Consider the following 25,519-nt stretch of genomic DNA (forward strand, 5'->3'; position numbering starts at 1 on the left):
TGCGCACACAATTCACAAACACAGAAAATAATTTTTTTTTTGGTTTGGACTGGAGTGTACTTTGGGGGTTACAGCACCCTTTAACGGTCAAGCCAGCCGGCCCTTTACTTATGACAGGCGCACGCTTGGCACTACTTTGTTGATGCACGTGCGGCTACTGCGCACACAATTCACAAACACAGAAAATAATTTTTTTTTTGGTTTGGACTGGAGTGTACTTTGGGGGTTACAGCACCCTTTAACGGTCAAGCCAGCCGGCCCTTTACTTATGACACAGGCGCACGCTTGTCACTACTTTGTTGATGCACGTGCGGCTACGGCGCACACAATTCACAAACACAGAAAATATTTTTTTTTTTGGTTTGGACTGGAGTGTACTTTCGGGGGTTACAGCATCCTTTAACGGTCAAGCCAGCCGGCCCTTTACTTATGACACAGGCGCACGCCTGGCACTACTTTGTTGATGCACGTGCGGCTACTGCGCACACAATTCGCAAACACAGAAAATATATTTTTTTTTTGTTTGGACTGGAGTGTACTTTGGGGGTTACAGCACCCTTTAACGGTCAAGCCAGCCGGCCCTTTACTTATGACACAGGCGCACGCTTGGCACTACTTTGTTGATGCACGTGCGGCTACTGCGCACACAATTCACAAACACAGAAAATAATTTTTTTTTGGTTTGGACTGGAGAGTACTTTGGGGGTTACAGCACCCTTTAACGGTCAAGCCAGCCGGCTCTTTACTTATGACACAGGCGCACACTTGGCACTACTTTGTTGATGCACGTGCGGCTACTGCGCACACAATTCACAAACACAGAAAATAATTTTTTTTTGGTTTGGACTGGAGTGTACTTTCGGGGGTTACAGCACCCTTTAACGGTCAAGCCAGCCGGCCCTTTACTTATGACACAGGCGCACGCTTGGCACTACTTTGTTGATGCACGTGCGGCTACTGCGCACACAATTCACAAACACAGAAAATAATTTTTTTTTTGGTTTGGACTGGAGTGTACTTTGGGGGTTACAGCACCCTTTAACGGTCAAGCCAGCCGGCCCTTTACTTATGACAGGCGCACGCTTGGCACTACTTTGTTGATGCACGTGCGGCTACTGCGCACACAATTCACAAACACAGAAAATAATTTTTTTTTTGGTTTGGACTGGAGTGTACTTTGGGGGTTACAGCACCCTTTAACGGTCAAGCCAGCCGGCCCTTTACTTATGACACAGGCGCACGCTTGTCACTACTTTGTTGATGCACGTGCGGCTACGGCGCACACAATTCACAAACACAGAAAATATTTTTTTTTTTGGTTTGGACTGGAGTGTACTTTCGGGGGTTACAGCATCCTTTAACGGTCAAGCCAGCCGGCCCTTTACTTATGACACAGGCGCACGCCTGGCACTACTTTGTTGATGCACGTGCGGCTACTGCGCACACAATTCGCAAACACAGAAAATATATTTTTTTTTTGTTTGGACTGGAGTGTACTTTGGGGGTTACAGCACCCTTTAACGGTCAAGCCAGCCGGCCCTTTACTTATGACACAGGCGCACGCTTGGCACTACTTTGTTGATGCACGTGCGGCTACTGCGCACACAATTCACAAACACAGAAAATAATTTTTTTTTGGTTTGGACTGGAGAGTACTTTGGGGGTTACAGCACCCTTTAACGGTCAAGCCAGCCGGCTCTTTACTTATGACACAGGCGCACACTTGGCACTACTTTGTTGATGCACGCGCGGCTACTGCGCACACAATTCACAAACACAGAAAATAATTTTTTTTTGGTTTGGACTGGAGTGTACTTTCGGGGGTTACAGCACCCTTTAACGGTCAAGCCAGCCGGCCCTTTACTTATGACACAGGCGCACGCTTGGCACTACTTTGTTGATGCACGTGCGGCTACTGCGCACACAATTCACAAACACAGAAAATAATTTTTTTTTTGGTTTGGACTGGAGTGTACTTTGGGGGTTACAGCACCCTTTAACGGTCAAGCCAGCCGGCCCTTTACTTATGACACAGGCGCACGCTTGGCACTACTTTGTTGATGCACGTGCGGCTACTGCGCACACAATTCACAAACACAGAAAATATTTTATTTTTTTAGCACTTGGGGGGAACACCCCTGATGGACAGAGCACCCCCTGGACAACACTACAGCACCCCTTTAGGACTGGGACACTGCACAGGACTCTGGAGTGGACACAGCCCCTATGGAGAACTGACTGCACAACACAGTCCAGCCAGCCCCTATGGACTTTGAAGTAGTGGACACAGCCCCTATTAACAACAGCAGCACAGCACAACACAGCCAGCCCCTATGGACTTTGAAGTAGTGGACAACAGCAGCACTACACTACACTACACTACATTACACAGCCCTAACTCCCACCCTCCCTCTTCACTGTCCACAGCCGAGTGAGAAAATGGCACCGACGCGGGTACCTTATATAGGATCCAAAACCCGCGAGACTCGGAAGGCGGGATGATGACGTTTTGCCTCGATTTCAGATCCGAGTCAGGCGGGAAAAGTCGAGCCTGACTCGGATCGGGGGGGCTCGGGGGGGTTCGGATTTCAGAAATCCGAACCCGCTCACCCCTACTAAGAATCTGACAAGATTATGGGGTCTATTTGGTAAGATACAGTATGTGATATACTGAACATCTACATATTTAAATAGACATACCGGGACAGATACTATGAAAGCCACACGTATGCAGCATACTTTTGTTGTTGTCCTTCACAAATGGAAAAAGAAAGTAACATATCTTAGTAGCCCAGTTCATATCCTGCACATGACCAGAATGGTTCTGAGAAAGCAATGCCCTATGGGAGAAATCAGCTATGGGGGCTGCAAGAATATAAGAAACTTATGGAAAAATATCAGAGAAAATTGGATTTCTCTGCAGTTTACAGATTACTAAGTATGGATATATGAAATGATTGCTGTCTGTTTATATGTGTACTATTCTGTAATGTACACAAGATGGTGAATAGTAGACACCAGCAGGAAGAACTATTGGAGTACACCAGCCGGAAAGACTTAACCAGTTGCTTTGGTTTATTTATAGTGCAGTAATAGTACAGCCGTGCTCACAGATACACATATTGTAGCGGAGATGGAGTGGAGCATACAGCAGACCAGCCAGTCATGTATGTAGGAGATGGCAGCAGGATATGTATGATCACCCATGGAACTAAGTGGTACACCGCCATGTAACACCATGGTGCTCCAATACAGTGAAGAGCCAAGATGGCGCCACGCATGTGCAGACTAATTTATGGCTGTCATCTTGGTTAGGCATGGCCAAATACTTCAGGTGTGAAGCACTATGGAGGGAAGCGCAGTAACGCACCCTATAATGCAACATTTTCTACAGCTTTTTGCAGCTTTTATAATTAGACCATAATATAGTATCTCTCTCTCTCTCTGGGGTAGGTATGGGGTTCCGGCAGTCAGGATGCCGCCAGTTAGAATACCGATAGCAGCATCCCGACAGTCAGAATCCCGACACCCGTAGGTAAGTACTCCTAACGCTAACCTGTACCCCTTCCCTAACCCTCCCTCCCCGGTGCCTGAACCTAGCCTCACCCCCTAATGCCTAAACCTAACCTTCCCCTCCCTGCACCCTAAACCTAACCCACCCTCCCCCCCTGGTGCCAAACCCTAACTGCTAACCCTCATCTTTCCCCCGAAACTTACCTTCGGGATGCCGGCGGTCAGGATTCTGGAACCAGGATCCCGATGCTATGAGAGGGGGTGCTGTACCTATCTCTCTTCCAAACAGGGCCCCAGCATTCCAGGATTGATCAAACCAAGCAACTTTGGACACCAATGGCAACACCCGGTACACAAAGCTGCAAAACCATGCAGGAGAGAGCAGAAGAGCAGAAGTTTAGAATTATAAAGGACTAGGCATGCCCCAACAGTAAAATGGCCATGATTACTCTAGCTGTTACCTGCCCCCTTGGAATAAGAAAATATACACCCACCAAGATGGAGAGGGGATGGGAAGGGGGTACCAGTGTTCCCTCTTGTCCATGGCACTGAAATGTTTAGCTGTGGGTATGCGTTCGGCATCCCGGAGGTCGGGATGCCGACGCTTACATAACCGGCGCCAGAATACCGACGCCGGTCAGAATCCTGGCACCGGCATCCTGACTGCCGGGATGCCGAAGGTAAGTAACGGGGTTGGCACTAGGGGAAGGGTTAGGCACTAAGGAGGGAGGGTTAGGTTTAGGGTGCGGGGAGGGGGAGGTTAGGTTCAGGCATTAAGGGGGTAGGGATAGGGTTATGCACCAGGGAGGAAGGGTTAGGGTAGGGCAGGGTTGGACAGGCCCACAGGGGTACAGGGGAAATCCCCGGTGGGCCCCACTGCCTGAGAGCCCACGCTCTACTATGTCTGTCTCTGGTTCCAGATCTCAAATCATACATTTATCAGTGACCTGGTGGAGTAGATGATCAGTGACCTGGTGGAGTAGTACCACTGATCAACATGGGTGCTTGGTTCATTTCTATACAAACTACAACAAGATTTGCCTATTGGTTAACTAAGTGCCTCTGGTGGCTGGCGACTCCCCTTAAACAAGGGCCCCTACCACTGCATTCCCCCCGTGCACCCTTCATTACCCAGTCCGACACTGGGGTAGGGAGAGGTGGAGGGTTAGCATACTGTACCAACAATTCTGACTGCCAGAATCCCGCCTGTCAGTATATCATACAGATTCCTAGCTGTGTCTCTGTAGAGGAGACAATAAAGGACTGATTACAACCGTTTTAGAATATCGCCTGATTAGTGATATTCATGAGCAAGTGCAGGAGAAATATTTTACAAGGTTTCCTATGCAGGTGCAAATAGCTCCATGTGTTAGCTGTCTGAGGGCCTAATTCAGATGTGGATGCTAATGCAATCGCAGCGGCGATCCCGTACGCAGATGCTGTGGGAAAATATGCTAATGCATGCAGCTGCCTGGAAATGTGCCAAGCGAGTGTCTTGCCTAGGGCCCCATGCAATCTTAATCCAGAGCCGAACTATGTAACTGCTTTGGGGTTAATTTTTAGCTGGACAGAAATCAATTGTGTGACATACTTGTCTTCTTCAGCACTGCGTGCATAGGTGTTGTTTTCACAATCTCCCTGAAATACTACTCAAAGGTAGGCACATATGGTGCACATATATATAACATATTCATCTAATATTTTGTTCCATGTAGCACATTACTGTAGACCAGTTAAAAAGCGATAATTCTATTTGAAAATGAAAAAAGTCTTAATTACATATATTTGCAAATATATAAAAAGACATTTGCCACATTTTGGCACTTCTGCTAAGAGTGGAGCTAACTTTAAACAACGAGCATCCCTTATTGTATCATACATTCATGTATTTTTAAACTGTGAGCCTCCAAAATGGCACAAAAAGAACCAGCATTTCATGCCAGCTACTAAGCCCATTTATGCCTCTCTTACACAAAATGGAATTTGCTAAAATGACTATATGAAGCAGGTGCTAGGAAGAGAGGGGCTATTTACACAAAACACAAAAGAATCCCCAAGGACACAGCTGTAAACCACTATGAAAACTATCTTTCTGTTTCTAAATAAAATTCAGAAGTCTTAGTTGCACACATTTGCTTGTACATGATGAGTCGGGTTGGGTACGGCATCCTGACAGTTAGAATACCGCCGGTCAGAATGCCGGCAGTGGGATCCCGACAGTGAAAATGGCGACGCATTTTGGTAAGTATTTTCAGGCTAACCCTTATCCTAATACTAGCCCCAACCCACCCCTCCCACAGCCTAACTCTAACCCTCCCCTCACGCAGCCTAACCCTAACCCCACCCTCCTATAGCCTAACCCTAAACCTCATACTTATCGTTAGAAGTTGTCGGCGTTCTCACCCATCAGGATCCCGCCACCAGTATTGTGAGTATCGGGATTCTGTCTGGATGCTGACTACATCTCAATGAGCCATCTACCACTTCATGGTGCTATTGGTAAGTTACCTTGAATGCATACTTGATGACTTTTTATTTATCTTGTCCAGGAGAAGCCCGGAGAGGAGATGCACTTGACCACTCCGAGGGGTGGTCTGGGCTCTTCACATCAATAGGCCCCGCCTGTCATGGCAAAATGGCACAAATCTCGGGACCACATGGAGGAGGGAGGAGGCTAAAATTATGGGATTCTTCTACAATCGCGTCATATTGATCTCACCAGAACAGACTGATGCCCAATATTATCTCCCCATCCTACCCAACTCACTAGGAAGTATACGGGATTAGAGAGATCCTACCCAAAAAATCGTGAATCTCCCAGATCTTCCAGGAGAGTAGGTAAGTATGCTTGAATGTGATTTATTTGTTTACAGCATGCTTGTCGATTTTGTAATGCAAGTATAGAGCATGCACGTGAAATAACTACTGACATATGTTTTTATGTGTCTTTGTTTATATTGATTTCAGATTTCCTAAACACAAAACGTACAAGTAACGAATCCCCACTTGCTATTCTTATTGTTACAGTATATATGAATGATTGTCCTTATTTTTCCAATTTGTTAAATATTTAGCTGTTTTTAAAAATAACAGAGTAACAGAACAAAAATTTTAACATTACAAATAAAAGTGAAGTATTATTGTAACTATATTACTAGGTGCATCTACAAAACGTGGTTACTTTGCCACTCCTTCTTTTATACCCCTTGCAGCAGTTATCTGACACTGAATCACCTCTGTGCCACCGCCAGCCCGTGGGGAGAACAATTGCTGAATACACAACAATTTAATTCTCATTCTACCTCCAGAAAAACAATACTGTATGCTGATTCCTTTCCACTCGCAGGGCTGTAATAAGCATTGCATCATGGATGTGATATATCCCGCCACTTATAGGGAACATACCAGCGTTAATAACGCCAGTATGTACCTAGAAATGCGATAAAAACCACAAAGGACAGGTCTCCTGATAAGAGGTATCTTTTGCAACAGAAGGACTTCTAGGTTCATGACCCAGGAGTCCATTCTGTACATACGCATATGATTAGTGCGCTGCAGGGAACACTGGAAGGACTCAGAAGGAAATGTGATAAGAAGCCCATAGGAACTGGCTACATACAGTATGAGAATGTGGCTAAAACTCTGTAAACTTCATTTTCAGAGTTTTGGGCGCATTTTCAGCCTTCCCGCTAACAATTGTTTAGATCTGTGCAGGAGCCATATGAGACAGTGTAGACTTAAGTTGCCCTTCCACTAGCAGACGGAAAAACGAGAGCATGATTCCAACATTGTAATGGTGCTGTAGTTTCTCTGCCTGTGATGTGCCTACACTGAACGAGCAGTCATTCAGTGTAGGCACAATCGATCATCTGCAAACACGCTGAACCCGACATTATTGTCAGGTTGTCCAGCATGTTTGCCCAATGATAGATGTCTAAACGACCAAAGGGCGCACGCATCGCAGATCATTTTAAACATTTTTCTGAATGATTTGCCAACGATTTTTAAACGATTTATGAATGATTGAATGATAACGATATCGTTATCGTTCAATCGCTCAATTAAAAACGCCTAGTGGATGGGCACCTTTACTCTGTCACCCTGTTGTTATCATCACTGATTATGCCAGCAGTAATTCTGTGGTTTTCCCTACTGTCAGTAACCAGCAACTCTTTTTTTTCCCTTTTATGCAGCTAACACATAACCCAAACTATAATGGTTCTATATCATATAATGCACAACTGTTAGAATCTACTAATTTTACATCTACATATTGTAATATATCATTCCTGATTCATTCTAATTGGTGCGTTTTGTGCAGATGCGCAATACCAATGCGCCATGCTCATTCTGATGAAGATTACACTCACTGCCAATGGAGATGCCAGTGTCTACATCTAGGAAATCTATGAAGATCAAACTTTTTGGCAATCTTCTTTACAGCACCTAAATAAGCGGATACGTGCTGTGAAATGCGTCACAACATTCCAGTAAGGCTTTTTCATTTTGATTTTGTTTTATTTTTAGTTCTATCAATTATTTGCCTATCTGTGATAGTTACTGTGTTTTTTTTAACAATTTTTTATTATTATTTTTTATTTTAATACATTTACGTCACTTTTATTAACTGCTCAAGTGAAAACTTTTATTTTAATTTATCCATGATAACAATCTGATGTATTCCATTGTTATGTCATTACACTCTCTGGTAATTTTCCTATTGCACTCTGCAGCTCACACCAATCAGATGAGTACCGGTAAAAGTTTTGTGATCCATGATGTTGTTTAGAGCTATGATACTTTATTGAACAGATCCATTATATGTTCTAGCTCTCCCTTGTAGGGAGTAAGGAACTGTTTGGCATTGGCTGTTGTGTCACAGACAGGGGCGCCGAAAAAGGGGGGGAGCGGGTACTAATTACCCGGGCTTACTGGAGGGGCCCGGAGCCGCCCCCCCTCCCTCTTAAATCACAGCAGCCCAGCACATGCTGCTGTGTGCTGGGCTGCACTGGGAGACTGCAGCAGTCTCCTATGCCTGTGGGGAGAGAGATGACATTGGCTATGCACTGTGCTGAGGGGCTCACAGCACCCCCCTCCCCAGCGGCGCAGCGAAAACACTTTTCTCCTAAGGGGGCGTGGCCGCACTTCCCGTGATTAGGACACGCCCCCTTCACCTGAGCCCGGCGTGCCTGGTCACAGACATACTACTCCAGACCATATCACACTTTTGAGTCCTTCGAGCCACCTTGAGGCTACTTGGAAGAAATAGCTGGTCATGTATAAGAGCAATAGATACCAATTTGCTCCTAAACACTGATAAAACGGACAAAAACAGTCATTTAGACAATTTGATGAAAACCGTTTGATTCAACCAACTTGTGTGAACGTTTTCTAGCACTTTGAAGCGAAAAGCCGATTGTCATTTGCTCCCATACATTACTAGATTATCTTTCCAACCAGCCAATTAGTTAGATTGTTAGAAAGTTAATCTTTAGGTGTGTGACCAGCCTTACACTGAAAGTAAGCCACCAGTTACAGATCCTGCTTTTCAAGTAAAGTCGCATACTTTCATCACTTTTCTCTGTCCAAGCCACAAATGATCTCACATCTAAGCCTCAGATATCACAAATTATATAGAATACACTAGTAATATTGGAAACAAAATATGAGAATTAATAATCGGTTGAAATATCTGCTTTTAGCGATCCAATGCAAATCAGAAAGGAGAAAATAAAAAAATATTAATAGTTAAATAAAAAGTGACTGAAGTTTGCTCCAAAGCAATCAATGAGCTACACCCTTACAGAAGCTCATATGCTTCTTAAGTCTTAGGGGTAAATTTACTAAGATTCGAGTGTGGTCGAGATGACAATCTCGTGTGTTTTTAGGCATGTTTTTCATCTCGCAAATTTACTAAGTGCAAACTCGGGTGGGTTTTTTAGTGAGTTTGGTTTTCTCACTATTTTTTCTCTCACGAGATGTAAATCTCGCCTTTACTCGCCATCGGCAAAAATCGGTCAGTTTTTTACTGTCAGATATACATCTCTCAAATTTACCAAGAATCGAGATTACAATCTCGGGAGAGATGCCTTTCAAATTGCCGTTTTAAACACTCACCTTCTGATCAGCGAGTTATGCAGAAACATGCCTAAATATTTATTTATTTTTTCATTTTTGGAAAAAATTACGTGAGGTCCCCCCCCAAAAAACACTAACCAGCCCCGCACTTGCCAGCTTGTCCTGGTACCTAAAATTATGGGGACCAAAATGAATAGGGTTACCCCGTAAATTAGGTACCAGCACCAGGCAGCAGGGACAGGGCTGGTTTTAAATATATTTAAAACCAGCCCTGGACCCTTACTAGCGGGGGGCTGATGCCACAGCCAGGATAGCCCTTTCACCGGGCCCCCCAGCCGCAGCATCAGTCCTGACCGCTAGTCAGCCCAGGCCAGGGAGTTGAGTACCCCTCTAATCAAGGAGTAGCCCTCTCCAAGGCACCCCTGAGTAAAAAAACACTACACACACCATGAAATTAAAGTTTTATTACACACAAACATACATTCACTGACTTACCTGCTGCCAGATGTTCACGGTGTGTGCAGTGTTTTTTTTACTCATTTCTTTCCCAGTGAACTACAGGTGCCAGCAGGCCCTTAATGCCCCGCATGCTGGTACTTGTGGTTCTCCAAGTACCAGCATGCGGGGGAGGCTTGCTGGCACCTGTAGCTCGACTGGAAAGACAATGTTGATTTTTGTAATTTTACACAACACCGACACTATCAACCTGCCACCCACCGCCCAGGGGTGGCGGGGATAGCACAGGGCTATCAGCCTAGGCCAGGGGTGCCCTGGAGAGGGGTACCCCTTGATTGGAGGGGTACTCAACTCCGTAGGGATCCCTGGCCTGGGCTGACTAGCGGTCAGGACTGATGCTGCGGCTGGGGTCCCGGTGAAAGGGCTCCCCTGGCTGTGGCATCAGGCCCTCATAGTAAGGGTCCAGGGCTGGTTTTAAATATAGGGGTACCCCTATGCAATTTTTTGCCCCTATATTTAAAATCAGCCCTGTTCCTGCAGCCTGGTGCTGGTACCTAATTTACAAACGAACCCTATTCCTTTTGTTCTCCGTAATTTTAGGTACCAGGACAGGCTGACAAGTCCGGGGCTGGTTAGTGTTTTTGGGGGGGACCGCATTTCTTATTTTTTAACAAACCTACCCGTTTTTTACAGGTAGAACACAAGTAGCCAGCACATATCTCACTGATATGTGCAGGCTGCTAGCTCGGGCGAGATTTGCAGTGAGAAAACACTGCAATCTCGAGTCAGTAATCTCATCTTCACTTGTAACTCGGGAGAGAAATCTCGATTTGCTTCACCATCGGAAATCTCACTTTCAGCTAAACTCGCTTCTTAGTAAATTTCCAAAACCAAAAAAAAAAACAAGCCCGAGCTTAGGCGATGCAAATCGAGATTAAAAATAAAAAAACTTGACCTATCTCGATTCTTAGTAAATTTGCCCCTTAAAATCACAAATTCTGTAGGCTATGAGACACCCTGCAGTGTATTTTGCTTTGGTTAAGAGATTAATATGTATCACAATGGCAGTCCTACTGTATGTCCATTGCTTCTGATAAAGTTGTTGTTTAAATTATCTCTGGAAATAATACAAGCAGCAAATGATTATATAAATGACATAACTGCATAGAGTAAAACTATTTTACAAGCTTTGCCTGTATATAATAAACAGACATTTGACATCCCCAAACAGCGCCCCCTGAGCTGTGGTGCCATGTGCGATGGCACCGGCCACACTACCCTAGCTACGGCCCTGATAATTGTAGTTACCCTATGCATTCAGTTACATATGAAATATACACAATTCCAATGGTTCACCCTCTTAATAATTAACTTTGTAGTAAATGAGCAAAGTGCTAATGTCAGTCACAACGAGTAACTTGAGAGGCAGAGATAGTCACACTGATTACACCTCATAGTTACAGCTACAGGTGAGGGTGACAGATATGGAAAGTGCTGCAGAAAAAGCACAAGAAAAGAACAAGAGTATAGGACAAGATTCAGACATATGAGAATACACTGTACAATGCTCTACTTTATCCACCAATAAACAACAATGTGTAAGTATATGATGACATTTTACACAGCACACTGCTAACAACATTTTGTCCTGTGTATACTCACAAAAAGTGTCCAGAGGTCAGTGACTGACGAAGATGTTCTCACAGATGCACGCTGTGTAGCTACGCTCAGTGTTCTCTGGTATAGAGCACTAACACAATCCTAGATGTCATTAGAGGTCTCCTGTGAGGTGACAAGATTAGATCCAAATGCAGCCCTGCATTCCAAGCTGTCACTGTATACACGCCTAGTGCCAGAGGGAGATAGTGTGCTTGCGACTAGATCCACCTCAGTACTTAGAGGACCTGGTACATTTACTGCATGGGACATGGCACACTGTCAGGCTAATTCTGAGTTTGGATCAAAGCAGAAAAAGGGAAAGTAACTCTGCACCTTGGTAAAACCAAGCTGCACTGCAGGTGGGACAGATTTAAAAGGTGCAGAATGATTTAGATTTGAGTAGGGCCTGATCACATGTTCTGGTCGCCCAAGGCTAGTACACTCATAGCACCTCAAATCCCAATGCCAATTATGTTTGTATTCTGTTTCCAACAAGGGCTTTGTCTGTGTGGAGTTTGTATGTCCCCCCTGTGTTTGTGTGGATTTCTTCCAGGTAGTGTAAGTTCTTCCCACACCCCAATAACATATACAGTAAGTTGATTAATTGTCTGCTGTCTAATATTTGCCTGTGTATGGATAGAGATGTGAGCGAACCCCCGTGTTTTAGTTTTGCCAAGACCCCCCTCGAAGGTTTTGGTTGCCAAAACCACCTTCAAGTGTTTTGGTTTTGGATCTGGATTTAAAAAATGTTTGGGCCTGTTTTTCTTTTGACAGTATTAATAACATCAATATCACTCATTTCCAGTCAATTTTGACCACCTCTCAGCTCACAATAATGTTTTCATCCATATTGGCTAAAGGCTGCAGAAGGCTGGCTCGCTAAACAAATACCTCTTTTCCACCAATAACCTGGGTCCGCCCGGGTTTACAGACATGGTTCTAACCCAGATCAGACACCGTTTACACAGCACCATCGATCTGGGTTATTCTCAGGTCAGCCCTGTTCACACTGAACCTGGGTCTGCCCTGCTATACTTGTGAGGTCATAAACAGTGGGAGGTGACTACTCCACAACCACCAATCAGCTCAGTTTAGGCATGACCCAGGTCAGATAACCCGGGTTGCGCCGTTTACACTGCACCATTACCCAGGTCCATCCTGGGTCCGACCCTAGTGCTACCTGGGTTGGATTGCAGGGTCACTTAACCTGGGTTATTTTTCAGGGACCCATTTACACTGAGCTGCGACTCGGGTAGACCCAGCAATAACCCAGGTTTTTGTTCTGGTGTAAAAGGGGTATAAGCTACAGAGCAGAGGCACAAACACATAGCAGTTTAAAAAGGAATATAGCACATCTAGGAAACATAGAGGCACTGCAGTGGCAGACAGGATGGCAGTTTAATATAAACTATACGATGCTATAGAATGTTTTCATTAATCAAGAACTAGATCAGAGGCCTGAGGCCAGCACAGATAAATGGAGGTAGAGTACTGTTTAGTGGAAGCCAAGTAAAGTATTGATTGATTGATTGATACATTCATTCATCGATTCACTATCTGTGAATGCATTTGAGCACTGAAAACTTGCCAACTGTAGGCATTTTGTTTAACCACTTAACGGACAATTTTTTTTCCCAAAAACCGCTCAGAAATTGTCGGGTTTTTATATGACTGAATTAGGTCAAGAATATCTTTTTAAAACGTATCCAACACAATTTTGTTAATTTTTTTTTTCTTAAAACACTGTATACCTTAAAAATAAAAATTTTGGCCGATGGGTTCAACTATCTATAGAAACCATTGATTGTTTGAGGCCACAGCCATCGATGTTTCCTTAACATCGGTTTGCAAACCATCGATGGTCCCACACCCCTGCTGGACCCCTTTGCACCCCTCCATGGACGCCACTGGACCCCCGCACCCTGCCATGGATGCTGCTGAGCCCCCGCAACGCAAGCCGGACCCCCACATATAGTAAATACTGAAAAATATCCCATATCAGAAATGCTTCTGGTCCCGAGTGTTTCGGATATGGAAAACTCAACCTGTATGTATGTATGTATGCATGTGTATACATATATATGTGTGTGTGTGTATATATATATATATATATATATGTATATCTACATATATGTGTGTATATATATTGTGATAGGATCACTGGTAAAGTGGTCTGTGGCAGGTACATTTGTCCCAGATTCATGTCTTATGTGTTCTAAACCCCCAGGAGAAAGTCTGCAGTGTAGCAGGCTTGAGTCTCGGCTTTTTGAAAAGCCGGTTTGGGACCTGGGGGTTGAGGGTGAGAGGAGAGAGAGGGCTCCACCCACGGCCACTCCAGGTTTTGGTTCTCTTAGCCTGGTAACAGGCTTGTTAGGGTTTCCACCTGAGAGTGGCCAATATAAGCCTAGTGTGTTGAGGGCTGATTGTCTCACCTGGGAGAGCAGACAGGGAGTTTGCTCAGAGACACTTGAAAACCTAACTGTAAGTGTTGTGCTGTGCCCTTGTTGCTGGTGAGGGCATTAGGCCCTGCCAGGTTCTGGTAGTGAGGGAACTACCTGTGAAGTTAGTGCCCCGACAGGGCTAGGAGTTATGTTTATGTTTTCTTTATGTTTGTTTCTGATATTGTACAATAAAGACTGGCGCCGACCAGCTTGTACTTGCATCCAGTCTGGTGTACTGTTTCCCAGCTGCTGTGTGTGAAAGGAAGCAGTCCTCTACCCAGGAGAGGGACCCCCTAACCTAACTGTGTCACAATATGGTGGAGAATGCGGGCAACCACACACACTGAAGTTGCAGCAAGAGGAAAACTTTCTATTTAAAAATTAAAGGGACAGACAGCCAATTTGTGAGTGTGGAAATAACACTGTGTCCTTGGAGTCCCATAGAGGAGGCGTCAGCCAATGCTCAGAGAGGCAAGGTTCAGCTTCCAACCTACACCCCAGGACAAAATGGAGGACATGATTAAGGCCTTGCTCCAAGCTACAGCAGCTCAGCAGGAATCTACCAGAGCTCAGCAGGAGACGAACAAACTTCAGCAGGAATCTACCTGGGCTCAGCAGGAATCCACCAGGGTGCAACTGTTGGCCTTGGAGACAGCCCAGAGGCAAAAACAGGTCGCCATCGAGGAAACCCGCCAGGCCTTAGCGAAAAACAGCCAGGCCATAAAAGAGGTGGTACAGCACCTGGTCGCCTGGCCCAGAGATGTTGCTACTGGTCCTCCCACCACCACTCACTCCGTACGAGCCAGCCACTTCCTCCAAAAGATGAGTTTGGGCGATGATGTGGAGGCCTATCTCGCCGCATTTGAAAGAACGGCCGAAAGGGAGAGTTGGCCCAAGGAGCAGTGGGCAAGTCTGGTGGCCCCTTTTTTGTCTGGGGAGCCACAAAAGGCCTATTTCGACTTATGCCTGGCTGATGCCAAGGACTATAAAAAACTAAAACAGGAGATCCTAACTCGCTTGGGAGTCACCACCTTTGTTCGTGCCCAACGGGTCCACCGCTGGGAGTTCCATATGGACAAGCCTCCACGTTCGCAGATGCATGACCTCGTCCATCTGTCCTCAAAATGGCTACAGCCCGAGACGCTGACGGGACCACAGATCGTGGAAAGGGTCGTGATGGACCGGTACTTGCGATCGTTACCTGCGACTCTGCGCAAGTGGGTGAGCCATGCAGACCCTAAGTCCGCGGACCAGTTGGTCGAGCTGGTGGAGAGGTACGTGGCGGCTGAGGAGCTGATGAGTATGCCCCACCGAGCCCCAATGGCGCACCGGCGAACTCCCACAGACACTGGTAAGACTGTTCCAGGGGAGAAGGGTGCTGGGCGGTGGAATGTACCTAAGACTGAGGGTGTAGAACCTGGAGACAGGCCTGCCAGGCCAGGAAGGTTCTTGCCCCGTAAACGACTAGACATTAATATGACTCAGTGTTTCCGATGTGGTGGCTTCGGCCATATTGCCGCTAATTGTTCACTTACAACTGAACCTATGCAATGTGATACTGCTCATGTCTACCGCAGGGGGTCTTTCTTTGCACAGACAGCCTGTACGGCTGACCGGCAGGCTGAGACTGATAAGCACATGTGTGTACTCACTGTAGATGGCAACCGAGTAGAGGCACTGTTAGACTCTGGTAGCTTGGTGACACTTATAAAAGCTGAGCTGGTGAACCCCTTGAGGCATACAGGGAAAACTGTTGGTGTGACCTGCATACATGGAGATACTCGATATTATGTTACGGCCGAGGTGAACATCGAGACACCATGTGGCTCTGCTATAGTTTCTGTGGGTTTGGTGCATGGTCTGGTGTACGATGCAATATTGGGGAGAGACTTTGCTCACTTCTGGAAGTTGTGGGAAAGCCCATTTTGTTCCAGAGGTGAACAACCCCGATCCATTTGAGAAGGTTGTCGATGTAGTGGAGGAGGGAGTTTCTTCTGAGTCAGAGTTATTCCCTTTTTCTACTATGGTTGGCGAACTAGAGAATGTGGAACGTGACGGTGGTCCACCAACTGATGTGCCTCCCATTGAGGTGGGAAGTGTTGTTGGGCCAGGTGATCGTCTGCCTGATTTAGAGGTCAGAAGAGAGGTTTTTGCCGTGGAGCAGTTGAATGACCCTACTTTGGTAAAAGCCAGGGAGAATGTAAAAGTAGTTGATGGTAAATCCGTAGACCCTGATAGTCCTTTGTCCTATCCCCACATGGCAATGTGTCAGGATTCGTTATATCAGGTGACTAAGAAGGGGGAAGATATTGTGGAACAACTAATAGTTCCCAAAGCCTACAGAAGAACAGTGTTGGATCTGGCCCATGGTCTTATAACGGCAGGCCATCTAGGGGTAGAGAAAACCACTGAGCGAATAATGCAGAGGTTTTTCTGGCCCGGGCTTCATAAAGAGGTGTCTGACTTTTGAGCATCCTGCCCTGAGTGTCAGTATCATGCTCCCAGGCCACATTTTAAGGGTCCACTAGTTCCTTTGCCTATTATAGAGGTGCCGTTTGAAAGAATAGTGATGGATTTGGTTGGACCCTTAATGAAGTCTGCCAGGGGACACCAGTAAATTCTGGTCATAATGGATTACGCTACCAGGTACCCGGAAGCGATCCCGTTGCGCAATACATCAACCAAGACCATTGCCAGAGAGCTAGTTCATGTCTTTAGCAGGCTGGGTATACCTAAGGAGATACTAACTGACCAGGGTACACCGTTTATGTCAAAAGTCATGAAAGAGTTATGTCGCCTGTTCAAAATTGAACAGTTAAGAACTTCGGTTTATCACCCCCAAACCGATGGGCTGGTCGAGAGGTTTAACAAGACGTTAAAACACATGCTTAGGAAAGTGGTCGACAAGGATGGTAGGGATTGGGATTACTTATTGCCGTATTGATTGTTGGCCATAAGAGAAGTTCCCCAGTCCTCCACCGGGTTTTCACCCTTCGACTTGTTGTATGGGAGACACCCAAGGGGGTTACTAGACATTGCCAAAGAGACATGGGAGGGGCAGTCTAGTCCTTACAAAACCGTGATTGAGTATGTTTCTCAAATGCAGGAGAGAATTGCTGCGGTAGTGCCGATAGTGAGAGAGCACCTGGAACAGGCTCAACAGGCACAGCAGAGGGTATACAACCGCAATGCTCAGTTACGCAGCTTTGCTCCAGGGGACAGAGTGTTAGTATTGGTTCCCACTGTAGAAAATAAACTTTTGGCTAAATGGCAAGGGCCCTTTGAAATCTTAGAGAGTGGGGCAGGTCAATTACAAAGTTTACCAGCCGGGGAAAAGAGAGCCGGAACAGATATACCATATAAATCTGTTAAAGCCCTGGAAAGATAGAACGGCACTGTCGGCCGTCCGAGCCCCTCCAGTAAATCCAGGGCCCTTAGTTCCCGAAGTGACAGTGGCAAAAACCCTGTCGGCAATTCAACAACAAGAGGTCAAGGAGTTTCTGATCAGAAATAGGGTGCTGTTCTCTGACGTACCTGGGAAAACCTCGGTCATTAAACATGACATCATCACTGACCCAGGGGTTAAAGTTAATCTAAAGCCCTATAGGTTGCCAGAAGCACAAAGAGAATCGGTGTCGAAAGAAATTAAAAATATGCTAGAGTTAGGGGTTATTGAAGAATCACATAGTGAATGGTCAAGTCCCATTGTGTTGATTCCAAAGCCCGACGGGAGTGTGCGTTTCTGCAATGACTTCCGAAAGTTGAACAGTGTTTCAAAATTCGATGCCTACCCGATGCCAAGAGTGGATGAATTGATTGAGAGACTAGGGACGGCAAGGTATTTAACCACTCTAGACCTAACCAAAGGGTATTGGCAAGTACCGTTAACCGAGAGCGCCAAACAAAAGACAGCTTTTTCAGCGCCAGAGGGCTTGTTTCAGTACAAGATGTTGCCCTTCGGGCTACATGGGGCACCTGCTACCTTCCAAAGAATGATGGACAGGATTCTAAGGCCCCATAGACGGTATGTGGCTGCTTATCTGGATGACGTGGTCATTCATAGTCCTGAATGGCAGTCTCACTTACCCAGGGTACAAGCAGTTTTGGACTCCATCTATAAGGCAGGTTTGACAGCCAACCCAAAAAAGTGTTGTCTAGGCATGGAGGAAGTAAAATATCTGGGATACACCATTGGCAGAGGCCTGATAAAGCCTCAGCTCAATAAAGTTGATGCCATACAAAACTGGCCACGGCCTCTGAATAAGAAGCAGGTGAGAGCCTTCTTGGGAATTACGGGGTACTACAGGAGGTTTATACCCAACTTTGCCACCATGGCAGTCCCACTGACTGACCTGACCAAAGGCAAACAAAAAGTCATGGTAGAATGGAGTCCTGAGGCGGAGAAAGCTTTTCAGGAGTTGAAAGTAGCGTTGTGTTCCCAACCAGTCCTGATGACTCCTAATTTTGACAGGGAATTCATAGTACAAACCGATGCATCAGAAGTAGGTATAGGAACGGTCCTGTCCCAGAACAAGGAGGGTGAGGAACACCCTATTTTCTATCTAAGCAGAAAGTTGAATGTACATGAGAGAAACTATGCCACAGTGGAGAAGGAGGCGTTGGCCATAAAGTGGGCGTTAGAGGCTCTCAGGTACTACTTGGTTGGAAGAAAGTTGAAATTGATCACTGACCATGCCCCTTTGAAGTGGATGTCCGAAAATAAGGACAGTAATGCGAGAATTACGAGATGGTTCTTGGCGTTACAAACTTTTAAGTTTGCAGTGGAACACAGGCCAGGAAGCCAGCTGGCCAATGCAGACGCGTTGTCACGCATTCATTGTTTGGGGGCTTCAGTTGTTCCGCCCCACAGGTCGAAACAAAGGGGGGGGATATGTGATAGGATCACTGGTAAAGTGGTCTGTGGCAGGTACATTTGTCCCAGATTCATGTCTTATGTGTTCTAAACCCCCAGGAGAAAGTCTGCAGTGTAGCAGGCTTGAGTCTCAGCTTTTTGAAAAGCCTGTTTGGGACCTGGGGGTTGTGGGTGAGAGGAGAGAGAGGGCTCCACCCACGGCCACTCCAGGTTTTGGTTCTCTTAGCCTGGTAACAGGCTTGTTAGGGTTTCCACCTGAGAGTGGCCAATATAAGCCTAGTGTGTTGAGGGCTGATTGTCTCACCTGGGAGAGCAGACAGGGAGTTTGCTCAGAGACACTTGAAAACCTAACTCTAAGTGTTGTGCTGTGCCCTTGTTGCTGGTGAAGGCATTAGGCCCTGCCAGGTTCTGGTAGTGAGGGAACTACCTGTGAAGTTAGCGCCCCGACAGGGCTTGGATTTATGTTTATGTTTTCTTTATGTTTGTTTCTGACATTGTACAATAAAGACTGGCGCCGACCAACTTGTACTTGCATCCAGTCTGGCGTACTGTTTCCCAGCTGCTGTGTGTGAAAGGAAGGAGTCCTCTACCCAGGAGAGGGACCCCCTAACCTAACTGTGTCACAATATATATATATATATATATATATTCCCAGGTTATCAGCCGGCACTCCTATAAGGTTACAGCAGGCACTGGTGCTCTCTTCAAACTAACAACATCACTCCAGGTAAGGAAGGGCACTCAGACACTTTCAATGCGTAAAAAAGGTAGATGTATTAGGCAATGTTTCAGGGTGCAACCCCCTTTGATGGTGATGGCTTGACAAAGGGGGCTGCACCCCGAAATGTTGCCTAATATATCTACCTTTTTACGCATTGAAATTCTCTGAGTGCCCTTCCTTACCTGGAGTGGTGTGTATGTATATATATATATATATATATATACGTATATATATGTGTGCATATATATATATATATATATATATATACACATATGCATATATATATATATATATATATATATATATATATATACATATACACACATATGCATATACTTATATATATATATATGTATATACTTATACTCATGCTGTATGGTAACATTTATATTGCCTGATCACTGTGGCCAGCAGTGATCGGGACACATGGGGAGGCAGAGCTGAGGCCGGCAGGAGTGGGCGGGGGCACCGCTAGGGTGCCCGGATACATAGCAGCAGCGGCTACCAGAGCCGCTGCTGCTGCTTCTTCTACACACAGTGATCACACTGATCACTGTTGTTTCGGAACCGCAGCGGGAGGGTGTCCTGCTGTCGGCTTGGCCTCAGAAACTGCAGCAGTGGCGGCTACCAGAGTCCGGCTACCAGAGCAGCGGCTTCTGCTTCTTTTACACACGCTGGCAGCCTGGATACATAGCAGCAGTGGCTACCAGAGCCGTAGCTGCTGCTTCTTACTGAAGTGAGTGGAACCGGCTGCCTGATCACTGCTGGCCACAGTGATCAGGTTACAGCAGCAGCAGTGGCTACATGAGCCGTGGCTGCTGCTGCTATGGAAGTGCGCCGGGAGGGGGGTGCCGCCGGTGCCGATCACTGTGGCCAGCAGTGATCAGGACACAAAGGAGGGGGAGCCGCAGATGCAGAGGGACCAGCAGGTCCCTCTGAGATGGGCACCTGCTGGAAGTAACTTCCAGCAAGCCGCCCAATGGGCATTTCTGACTGGTCGTATCAGATACAACCATGTCAGGGAAAGCCAGTCTGGTATGGTCATATCTGATACGACCGTGCCAGGCAAGTGTATAATGAGTATTTCTTTTAAGGAAATATTTCACAATAAGGATTAATAAGAAAAATAATGTTTTGTCTTGTGTGTTTTCGTTATCGATTTCATGTATCAAAATGACTGCTAAATTTTATACTAAAAGAAAAATATTTAAAAAATGAAGCTTAATTGGACCACCTTAATTGACCATCTTTAGTAGATATTGAAGTACTATGACTGGCAGCAGCACTAGTACTGAGTTGCTGCTCCTGGTCTTCTATCAACTGATCTGTGATTGGTTTTATTTTTGACACCAAAGGGTAAATATACTAAGAATTGAGTTTGGTCGAGTTTTTTTTTTTTTTTTAAACTCACTGTGCTTCACCAAAACTGAGTTTTCCCTTTTACAACTCGCAAATTTACTAAGAAGTGAGGTTAGCTGATGGTGGATGGTGAAGCAGATCGAGATTTCTTCCCCTAGTTGCGAGTTTAGATGAGATTACTCACCCGAGATTGCAGTGTTTTCTCTCTGCAAATCTCTCCCAAGCTAGCAGACTGCACATATCAGTGAGATATGTGCTGGCTGCTTGTGTGTTAAGACCTGTAAAAAATGGGTTAAATAATATAAAAAAATGACATAGGGTCCCCCCCCCTAAAGCTTAACCAGCCCCGGACTTGCCAGCCTGTCCTGGTACCTAAAATTGCAGGGAACAAAATGAGTAGTGTTCCACCGTAATTTAGGTACCAGCACCAGGCTTCAGGGCCAGTCCTGGTTTTAATTATAGGGGGGAAAAATGCGTAGGGGTACTCCTATAATTAAAACCAGCACCGGACCCTTTCTAGCGGGGGAGCCTTTTCACCGGGGCCCCCAGCCGCATCAGTCCTGACCGCTATTCAGTGCAGGCCAGGGATCCCTGGGGAGTTGGGGACCCTCCCAATAAAGGGGTCCCCCTCTCCAGGGTACCCCTGGTCTAGGCTGATAGCCCAGGGATGTCCACGCCACCCCTGGACGGTGGGTGGTGGGTTGATAGTGTATATAGGGCCTGATTCAGAGCCGCTCGTAAGCAGCAGTATGCTCGTTCCGAGCGATGTTCACCCATCTGCGCATGCGTACGGTTTTTAATACGCATGCGCGAACCAGTCAGTGCAGCCGAAAATCGTTTGTTCGCTATATAGCGAATGCCTGCTATTTTGAGTGACAGGAGGAGGTGTATGTGGGTGGTAACAGGGGAAGGTGCTTGAAAACGGGGGAGTGGAGATCAGAACGCAGGTGTGCTTAAAGGTCAAAGCGGGCGTTTTATGGGTGTGCATAATTAAAACAGCAGCGTCATTGACCACGTCACTTGGTTGTTTTATTGTCAGAACTGCTCGCAATATAGTGGTAGGAAAAACCAACCCCAAGAATAGCGAGCAGTTCATACGCTGTTCGATGTACTCGATTAATCTAATAAATAGCAGACATGACGTATGATGCGAGCGGCCAGGGGGCGTATTTTTCAAATAAACGTCCGCATGTTCTGTTTGCTCATTCAGACATGGAGGCGTCAACAGACCGCAAGGAGCGAACGGTTCATTTGAATAGCCACCCCCTTTTTCTGTACGAGCGAGCGCTAATAGCGTCCGGCTCTGAATCAGGCCCATAGTGTATAAAAATTAGCTACAGGTCCCAGCAAGCCTCCCCAGCATACTGGTACTTGGAGAACCACAAGTACCAGCATGCGGGGCATTAAGTGCCTGCTGGTATGTGTAGTTCACCTGTAAAGAAATGTGTAATAAAAAACACAAGACACACACACCGTGAAAATAAAGTTTTATTACATACATACATACTCACACATACTCACCTGCTGCCAGATGTTCATGTCCCCTTCTCAACGTAAAGTATCTTATGGTAATCAGTGGTGGCTTAACATTAGAGGCCGCTCGTTGGCTGGGACCCACGTGGACTTCAAATAAGGAGTCCACGTGGGTCCCAGCCAACAAGCGGCCACTAATGTTAAGCCTCCGCCGATTGGCTCGCAGCCCGGTACTAATGACAACTCATTTCCATGAACTGTCATTCGCGTATTGTAACAACATGCTTAAGCGTGTTGTTACAGTGTGTCCTTGGCCCTTATTGGATTTCTGCTGAGAACATCGAGGGACAAAAGGTGAGTATTGAATCTTTTTTTCAGGTACTTCCATAGGATACTTTACGTTGAGAAGGTGACGTGAGCATCTGGCAGCAAGTGAGTATGTATGAATGTAATAAAACTTTAGGGGGGGACCCTATGTCATTTTTATTTAAGAAAAACACTTTACATTAGGTATACAGGCAGAAACATACACAAATCACTCTGATCTGTTTATGTTTCTGCCAAACTCACAGCTCAGGAGTCTATTTGAAACTTCAATTTCACAGTGAGTTTGCTACAATCTCGCACGAGATTGAAAACTAGAGTCTTAGTAAATTTGTGAATTGCATCTTTTGCATGTAAAGTACTTCCTAATTTGGCCGATGGTGAGTTTTTTCGAGTTTGCAATCTCACATGAGTTTTAACAGTGAAAAGACAGTACTCACTTCCAAACTCACTCGAGTTTGTCTTTAGTAAATTTGCGAGATGAAAAACATGCCTAAACTCACGTGAGTTTGCAAACTCACCCAAACTCGATTCTTAGTAAATTTACCCCCAAGACAGGAGTAAAGCTACCACACCCAGTAAAGATACAACAAACAAGGAGATACTGTTTTTTTTTTTACACTTGAGCAATGATGTAGGATGCAGATGATTGGGGGGGAAAGGGCACCAAACACTGGGCTCTAATTACTACAATCCGCATTGGTAATGCAGATTGTAGTGTGATATTACCGAGTGAATTTGCATTGCGAATTCAGGCAATATCACAGGGATTTACTACAACTCCCTTGCAGGGACAGAGCTTGCGAGAAAGCTCTGTCCCTGTGAATCCCCTCAGCACAATAGTTATGGTATTTTCGAAAAAAAATACTGTGACAAGTGCCCCGCGCATGCGCCGCCCTGCCCCTGCTGCTACCCCCCAGTCACCAAGCCCCGCACCCCACAATCGCGGACCCCCGTCTCCCTTAATTACACTTACCTGCATGATCCAGGCTTCGGTGATGTCCTCCCTGTCCTCTGGTCAGCTGACATCCCATACTGCACTGAGACCCTGTCAAGTGATGACCGGGCTGCAGTGCAGCATGGGAGACCAGCTGATCGGAGAGAGGACATCACCGGAGCCCCGATCACTGGTCCCTGGAGTCAGGTAAGTTTGAGTTTTTTTTACTTTTTTTTACAGTGAATCAGCATGTGGTCTGTTTAGACCACACAGCTGATCACTGGGACTGGCTCCTTGCTCTGCTCTCCCCGTCAGAGCTGAGCAGGAGTCCGGCAACCAGGGGAGATCCTGGATAATGCCACCTCCAGGTGGCGTTATTATCACATGGCTTCCCCGGTATTTTTTCACAATTTATTTTTAGTAACTTTGTCCAGATCACATTTCCCATTACAATTATGGGAAATGCGACCTGATTACTAAAAATAAGTGATACTTAGGGCTTGGAGTAGAATTTTACGAATTCTACTCCAATTGCCCTATAGTAACTGTAGGTAAAACTAAAATAATATGGAAGGGTGTGAAAACACCCTTTTTAACTTTATTTTAGTAAAAATAATGTTAATAAATAGAGCCCACTGTCACTTAAACTGGAAGGAAAACAGTCTCTGCAATTTTTTTGCACTAATGTCTTTGTTTTTTATACACAAACAACACAATTGTTTTCATGCACTTGGAGGAACAGGTGAGAATTGTTTTGCGGTGCAGATGATGGGTGATATCACCACACACACTGTTGCATATACTGGAAGTATAACACACTATGCAAACTTTTTGGAAATAATGTACATGCTTTTTTTACACAAACAACAATGGCAATTGTTGTCACATACTTGGAGGAACAAGTCTTTGTGAGAATTGTTTTGGGGTGCAGATGATGGGGGACACCAATGCACACAGAACAGTAATATACTCTGTGTCACTTATCTAAACACACACTTCTTGAAATACAAAATATAATATTTAAATTCAATTAGAGAAGACTGCAGTTTTTTTTGTTTTAGACTACAGGACACCTAGCTATAGAAACAATAACATTTCTTTTTTAGAGTCGTTGGAACGCAAGAGGTAGACCACCAAGAGGAGGACAAGGAGAAGCTTTAAAAAGAGGAAATAATTACCAAAGGTGGGACTCCCCATCTCCCTGATAACCTACAAAAGATAATGAATGATCAATCTAATCTATACATTATTAATCTTTCTCACTGTATCCTCACAGAGGACCAATATTGGATACTCCCAAAGTGACTCTCTTTCTCACCCATCAAACCTTTCAATGGATTTCAATGGGAGAAAACTTTGAGATTTGTTTGGAGAAAACTTGTTCTGGCCAAACAAAGTTAAAATGAATTCCATAGGAGATGCACGGGTGAATTCATCTACTACAGAAATAACCTTACCTCTTGACAACTCCTCCCAGTCTCTGGAAAATATGGGACTCTCCAATGAAAAACTTGAAGCCCTCAATATATTTGTCATTAAGATTCTATTAGATCAACAACATATATGAAAAGACTTCTGCAAGAAATGGTCTAACTTCTTTCCTCATGAGTCAGTATGCCCAGAGGTTAAGATCTTCCAGAATCTAGATCCAGAGATTTCGATAAAATGTATTCACAGAAGAACAT

At 45.4% G+C, this 25,519-nt stretch overlaps 1 protein-coding gene across 1 annotated transcript in view; it reads right to left on the minus strand.

Moving 5' to 3' along the window:
- Positions 1–25,519, minus strand: part of LOC148534644 (glycoprotein-N-acetylgalactosamine 3-beta-galactosyltransferase 1-like) — a 200,459-nt gene that overhangs the window by 36,541 nt on the left and 138,399 nt on the right. The window contains exon 2 of the mRNA XM_088465924.1: positions 3,718–3,872. The gene's annotated coding sequence lies outside the window, so the exon portion shown is untranslated. The remainder of the gene's footprint in view (positions 1–3,717; positions 3,873–25,519) is intronic.

Source organism: Taudactylus pleione, unplaced genomic scaffold, assembly GCF_031769625.1.
Source record: "Taudactylus pleione unplaced genomic scaffold, aTauple2 ptg000065l, whole genome shotgun sequence".
Taxonomy (NCBI): Eukaryota; Metazoa; Chordata; class Amphibia; order Anura; family Myobatrachidae; genus Taudactylus; species Taudactylus pleione.